Raw genomic sequence first — 8,021 nt, forward strand, 5'->3', positions numbered from 1 at the left:
ATAATATTAACAACTAATTCACCAAATCATTTTTCAATTTTTTTTGAAATGCTACTACCTTCGTTCCATATTAGATGAAAATCTTACTAAAAATGTTTGTCCCATATTAGTTGGTCACTTACTAAATCAAGATAGAATTGATTAAATTTTTCCTATTTTACCCCTATAATTAATATGGCCTTTTGAATATAAACAATTCCTAATACTAGCTATTTCTATACTCTATGTATATTGCATTGATATAAACAAAGGGCAAAATGGTAAAGACTTCTAATGTATTAATGATTTTTTAATCACCATGTAAAGTTGGAAGTGCTCATTTAATATTGGACGGAGGTAGTAATAGTTATTCTTCTTATAGTAAAATATTTATTTTATTTATTATTTTCTTAAAAAAAGTGTAAAATAAATTATGAACAAGTAAAAGTGAACCGAAAAAATATAAAACCAAAAAGAGAACACTTTCCAATTGAAGAAAATTTATTAGGCGACTTTTGAAGTGAATTTTTGGAAATGTAACAGTTTTCAATGAGATTAGTTAAGTTACATGCATTAATAGTCATGTAAATATGTGTATTTTAGTTTATACTATAACATTGTTTTTAGTCTTTTTAGGTTATCAATTAAGTAATATTCGTATAAATTTTGTTTTATAATTATTTTTAAGTGATCTGATGACGTTTGTTGCTGCCAAATAAATATTACTCCTAACTACGAATCTCAGAAAGGATCTCAAATCATATTCATTTATGATTCATGGAATAATATGGAGTTAGGAAATTGGAAGGTTTATGACAATGAATTGGCACTTGCCATATTTAATCATTCACATGTAACAGATCAGCAAATCAGAAATGTGTGATCCTTTATCATTATTTTCTTGAGATTTCGCACAGGTATATATTAATATATATAAGTTGGTCCAAATATTTGAAACCAATATAATAAATTGCATGCCAGGAGGACAATATGTGTGTTCTAAACAAAAATAATGTATCCAATCTTGTTGAAAAATGGATTTGACTCACATTGCCAACTAATCATGTTGAACAAGATGTGGAGTCAAATAGTTAAAATTCTTGACACTTAAAGTCTATACTTTTTTTTAATTTTTTTTATTATTATTATTTCTCATTTGTAGTTTGATATTTGTATTAATATTCAATTAATTCAAATTTAAGTTGGGTAGGATCCATTAGAGAGAAATGCTCCTATTAAAGATTTTTTCATATCAAAGACTCGAAATTTTAGTATTATTTTATGTAGTTATTTAATACTACAGGTAATATGAAAAAAGAAAGTATAAAACTCTCTTGATTTGTTAAAATGAACAAGTAAAACATCTATTTTTGGTGTATGAGCCAAGTAAAATGAAACAGAGGAAGCACTAAAGATTTATATCTTTTTCAAGGTATTTATTAAGGATAAGTTAGTAAAAATACATTTTAATTTTTATGAATGAATATTTCTCTTAAGAGGTGTGCCCAAGCTAAAAACACCACTTATTTTGAAATAGGGGGAGTAGTGTGTTCTAATCTAAGGTTAGTCGAATGAAGCATTTTCTTTAAGTACTTCCTCCTGTTATGGCCCGCCACTTGATTTTGAAGAAGGTAGAAGAATCTAGAGTCTTGGAGAGGTTAGTGGAAGACTCTAGATCCTTATAGAAGCTTGTAGAGAAGTCTTGAAAGACTTGGAATTCTCTAGAGTGTGTAGAGAATTCTAGAGAAGGACTTCTTTGTAAATATGGAGGGACTTGTATAGCAATTTTTATTTATACTTGAGCCCCTTAGAAGTAGTATAAATAGAGGGGGTATTCATTTGTAGCAAACCATCAAGCAAACAAGCATTCTTCCAAAGCAATACAAAAGCTTTCTTCATAAAAGCTCTCTTGTCTTCTTATAATCTAGCGTTCCCTTAGCGCTCTAGTCATAAAGGCTTACTTGAGCTTGCAAGATCATGAAAGATTCGTGAGTAAGCTGTCAAGTGCCGCACGGAAGTCTTAGCGTGAAGTCTAAGTCCGTCACACTCCGTCTCAAAATACTTATCATGTTTTTCATTTACCCGCCTTATAAAGCATAATAAGAGTAGCATTTTGATTATTTTACCCTTATAAAATATATTTACCATTTTATTTCTCCTCAATTAATATTTATTACATTCTCCCTCCGTCTCATATTACATGTTCACATTACTAAAAATAAGGATTCCAAATTACTTTCCATTTACAAAACTAAGATAAAACTAATTAGTTTTTTTTTCCTGTTTTATCCTTAAATGCTTTTTATTAAAGTAGAAATATTGTAGAGTTTCAAAAATGTTCCTTTATTATAATTAATTTTGACTTTGATGGATAAAACTATTAAAAAGAGTTAAGGGGTAAATTAGCATATTAATAGAGAGAGTGCAAATTAGTAAACATACCATCTTATTCATGATTTCTCAAAGGCGTGTAAAGAGAAAAGTGTATAAGTAATATGAGATCGGGGAGTATTTTTGTCAAATATTGTAATTAATACAAAGGGCAAAATGAGAAAAAAGCTATTTAATTTTTTAAAACGACAAATATTTTTAGTAAATACGATAAGTATTTTGAGATGGTATACTTTTTTTTTTGGCTTGAATGATCTTGGCAAAGAGATTTTACATAATGGATTTATGATATATTTTACCCCTATTTTTGGTATTAATAGGGTTTAGGGTTTATGTAACACCCATGTTTTTGGAGTAATCAATGTGATGATTCGATGGTCTACGAGTTTAATTCTAGTACTCTAGTACCTACAATACGAAAGAAGTTTGAGCGCGCGACGTCCGCAAAGGACAAAATTCCATCCAACAGAGCCAGGGGCTCGTTGCTCAAGATGAGGTCCCATTTCTCTATGGAGCCTACCCAGCGAGGCCCAAAGTGAGGCAAGACCTTGCTTTGAGGCTCGCGTTGTGAGGCAGGCCTATAATGGCGGGGTCTTTGTTATATAAACAAGACTTAGAGTTAAAATACCATTTTATTTCATTCCAACAGGTAGGAACTCGTTCTCGCTCTAGAATTCCCTCCTTCTAGCATCATGAAGATAAAGACTTATTCTCACTCTAGTTCCTTCAAATAGATCGACATAATCACGATCCTCACATCGTATAAATTTCGAATCGTAGAAATTCAACCAAGAGTAGTGACATGTGGTGGTTTGAGCTTGGGTAACTCAAGGTAAGGCTCTTTATATTTGAAACTTTTCAAATTCATAAGAGTGTCTATGCTAAATTCATCAATATTTTATTCATTATATCTGAAAAAGTGTAGTGAGTTCATCACTTATTAATGTCGTGATTGAGTTGAGTTTCATATCATATATGGTTCCTTGAACCGTGTAAATAACATTTATAACGTAAATTGATCATTGTGTTATTCCTGTTCCACGCTTATAATCATTACCTCCCATGTCTACTTGAGGTACTATTCCATTGATTGTTGTTTCCTATATAAATACATGGAATTTTGATTCATTCTATTGATAAGAGTGTCGAAAGAACTATTCATAAATGTCATTTCGGGAGCTATCGACCTTATGTCCTCCCAATTAAAATAATGAGATGTTGCAAGTCGAGCCTCAGACATTATGGACTATATATATGATATTATAAAGTTACTTATGTATGTATATGAGGCCTTGATGTAACTTGTTGTCTCAGATTATGACCTTATCGACCTTGTGTATGTGTCTAATTATTCATCCTGTCTTTCTACTAATATGTTGTGGTCTTGTCAATCATGTTCACGCTATTCTGCAGTATTATATAATAATCATATAATTAACACATTACAAAAAGAAAATATTAGAATAAGAATGTAAGCGTAATATCATAGACTATAAGAAAGGTTATTATAACAATTACTTGGCTAGTGAGGGTGTGGAAAGTTAAATTTGTAGAGGACTCTTTGAAATTCTTTTCTAAAAATAAGACCTATAATCACTGTTATATCGAAAAATGGACAAAATGTAAAATTAATTTCAACTTTTAGAGAAAATCAATTTTAGTAGAAGAGGAGTCGCCACTTAATTTTTTAAAGAAATTAAGAAAACTTAATTTAAAAGACCCTAACAGATTTAAGTTTTAAAAATTTAGAGAAAAAGGTACGAGGTTCATATTACTATTTTAAGAAGGTTTTAGCACTTAAAATAGCCGCTAACATGCGGTTGTCCGACGATTTGAAATTTATTTGACTAACTTTGAAAGAATGTATTTTGACAATAATTGAAGCATTAAGCAATTTGAAAATATAAATTTTTAAAATATTTAGGATAAAAATAGACTTGGTATAAAAAATAATTAAATAAAGGAGAGATAATTTAAATAAATCAATGAAACAAAATGGTTTCTCTTTAGGGGATTTAATTAAGTTAAATTAAACAATTAATGTTAGAATTAGTATAGGATAAATAAATATCATCAACTAATTAGCTAATGGTAAAAGGCAAACAAAATAATATTTAAACTACCCCAAATATATACAAACAGAAATATTTAAAAGTAGGGTAAAAAATATTTATGTACTTATATTCTTCGGATCAGCGCCGGCTTATTAATCAGGAGACAAAAATATAGTATTTTGTCATTTTTCTGCTCGGTTCAACTTCCATCATTTCCGAAGGGCCTAACTACCCCTACCCCTCCTATGTTCATTTGTTATTATAATCCTAGAGCGATCTAATAAAATAAGAACTAATGTCCTAAAGCATGTCTATCGACCCAACTTAATATCCAAGAGGCATTGAATATACTATTAGGGTAGGTTTTAAACCAAAGAAAATATAGGCATCCTAATTAGACACATCGTCAAACAAAATAAATAAGACTACATTTAGCACGTAAAATCTCAAATAAGCCTCTACATTAATTAATTAACATACTTGAAAATACCGATAAGTAGTGAAAGTTATAATAATTATGTGTGTGCATACAATCAGACGTAAATATCGTCAATATATAAAAACTTGAATAACATGGAGGCAAATTTCATTATTTAGACATGTGACATCAGTTTTAATTATTAAAATGATTATAAAAAGAAAGAAGGCATGCATGACAATTTTTATTATCAACTAATAATGTTTATAAATTCTATTAATATAATTTTAGTTAATAACATCCTGAAGATTTATTAAAATACTATAGATATGATTTTTAAATGAGATGAAAATTCATTAAAACGTAGACATGGTTTCAAAAATGGAATAATATAATAAATATTTATTAGAATCTGATAAACATGGTTTCAATACATAATATCATGGTAAAACATTTATTAAGGTTCTAGGCATAGTTTCGATGTAAAAATAATATGATAAATAATTATTAAAATTCTATTGGTGTGATCTCTAAATAAAATATCAAAGGAAAATCTTTCAAGCTAGGAATTATTTCATATTGAAACTACATAATAACATTTTGCCAATATTTATTACATTCATATAATGAGCTAAAAAAATATTCAGTAAGGCCTATAATATTATAAATACTTAAATATTCATTGAGTCCAATAGACATGATTTGCTATATGATTTCCAAATGACTAGCATGTTAAAAATATTAATTAAAATATATTTAAACAGGATATAATTAAAATTGTAAATCCTATGAACATGATGTCTGCACAAAATGGCATTTAAATCTAAATATGATTATCACCACATTTAAAATTATTTAGTAGATCCTACATATATAATGTCTAAATAGTTAATATTATAAAGCTATTATTTGAAACTATATTCATGGTTTTAAACTTAAAATACAGGTATAAAGTAGAAATATCATCAAAGTAATTATTTAATGAGATTTGTCATAAACAAATATAAGACATATAAAATAGATAAATTATTTTTTAAAACATATATGATGATAAACAATATTTAACAAACTATTCTTAGATCATTTTTATTTTATTATTTTTTATTAAAGCAAACCTCTTGTAAAAAATGAAATTTTCGTATCGTGAATAAATGGACCTAAGCATGGGATATGAATATTATAACTAGATCACATGTATCCAAAACACACATAAATTTATGATAAACTAAGAAATAAAATAAGCAAGTAGCAAGTATATTCCCTCCCCAGGTATTTACCCCTTTTTATTATATACAGAGTTTATTATTACACGCCAAAATAATCAAGAGAGAATAATATACAAATAAAAATAATAAAACAGGAAACTAAAAAAAACCATCTGGATCCTATTCCAAATGAACTCTTCATGTCTTGAACTTTGAAATCTGAACTCTGCTAAACCATAAAGACAATGCAAGCAATATACAAATAATATAAAAGTATAACATGATCATATGATTTTACTTCAATAAAGTAAACAAACAAGGCAAGAACATTTTTTTTAAAATAATAAGCTAACATATAAAGAAAAGGTTGGAACTAACCTGGATATTTTAGTTAGGAAAATAAGTATAAAAATGTGAACCGTGAAGACAAGCTAGAAACAGAATATCAAATTATGTTAGTAATTCTTTTATTTTTATTGGAGGTGTTAAGAATATGAAGTAAAAATATTTTCTTTTCTTTTCTTTCTTTGTTTTTACTCTTGTCCTTTTCTCTCTGTCTGGTTCTGTGTCCCCTTAAATGAAAATGTGAGTTCTTCATTTATAATGAAGAAAAGTATTCAAGAAAATCAACAAAAGTAATTTCACTATTCTTAGTCAAGACTTTTTCAAATAATTCAAACAAAAGAGCAAATATTTCAAAAGGGGTACAAAATTTCAATAAAGTCAAACAAAATTTTCAACAACAAATCAATTAAGATTTCAACAATGAAATCTATCAAAATTCAAACAACCAAATCAATTTAGTCAGATATATTCAAAACAAATGGTGAAAAAAGTCAGAAAGAGCAACTCCATTTGTCAGAAAAAAAGTCTCAAATATCATGCCAAGAGGGACGTACCACCATTAATTGTATATAAATTATTACTTTAATTTACAAATCAACTTGTGTCATAATTAGGCTAAATATACAAGAAAAGAACACATACTACACAACCAACAAGGTATACCACAATTAAGCTAATTACACCAATTTCAGAATCAACATAGAATATACCAAAATCAGTGAATAATCAATTTCGTATCAAAATTACTCAAATTCAAATACCAACAGTTCTTAATAATACCCACATCAGTGACACACATACAAAATTAACAAAAATAATTAGGCAAATTCAAAACTAATCTTAGACAGAGATGGAAGTTTCATATGAAGATATTGAACAAACTTAGCATCAAAGAAGGTAATTTTAGATTTAGAATCATCCGAGGAAGAAAATAGAGTAACAATTAATTGAACATATAAATCAAAAAAAAAAAGCATACCTTGGACAGATTCATAAGAATTTGTCATAAAACTATCTTTCAATAAAAGAAATTTTTGGCTCTAGAGTGAGGCCTTCTCTTCGTCGTATTATTGAGGCGGCTACTGTCCGGTTCTTCATCGAAGAAGGGATAGAAGAAAGGGATGGCGTTGTTGATTGAGAGGCGGCGTTCTCTACAGAGAACGAGAGACGCAGTAAGGGAAAAGAGGAGACGGCGACAGCTCATGGTTTCTCCGGCGAGGGAGAGACAGTGGAGGGAGAGAGGGTTAGAGAGAGAGTGATTGTTTTTTTTTTGGGTGTTTGGTATATTGAAATTAGAAAAGATGATGGATTAAATCACAGTCATTAGATCAATATAGGATGACCGAATGAGATTAAAATTGGAATTTAAAATTATAGCACTACTTATGTATATACTATGTATGTACATATATACGACGTACGTATGTATATAATACTTACTAAAATAGATGCATAATTAACATAGTTAATCAAAATATATGATGAACTTAATTAATTAATGATTTTTATATGCACATGTATACAAGACGTATTAAAATAGATATGTAATATGCACATATTAATAAGAATTATTAAATAAACTTAGTTAAGTAATATTTTTTATATAAAGAAAAATACACATATCTAACA

The 8,021-nt window shown here is 28.3% G+C and overlaps 1 long non-coding RNA gene across 1 annotated transcript; it reads right to left on the reverse strand.

Annotated features, from left to right (window-relative positions):
• Window positions 1–5,996: 5,996 nt before the first annotated feature.
• LOC129889312 (uncharacterized) lies at window positions 5,997–7,670 on the reverse strand. Its single transcript, XR_008766879.1, has 2 exons — window positions 7,372–7,670; window positions 5,997–6,273 (listed from the first exon to the last, which is right to left on the reverse strand). It is a non-coding gene; the product is annotated as an uncharacterized LOC129889312 (long non-coding RNA).
• Window positions 7,671–8,021: the final 351 nt, after the last annotated feature.

This window comes from Solanum dulcamara, chromosome 1, assembly GCF_947179165.1.
Source record: "Solanum dulcamara chromosome 1, daSolDulc1.2, whole genome shotgun sequence".
Lineage (NCBI taxonomy): Eukaryota > Viridiplantae > Streptophyta > Magnoliopsida > Solanales > Solanaceae > Solanum > Solanum dulcamara.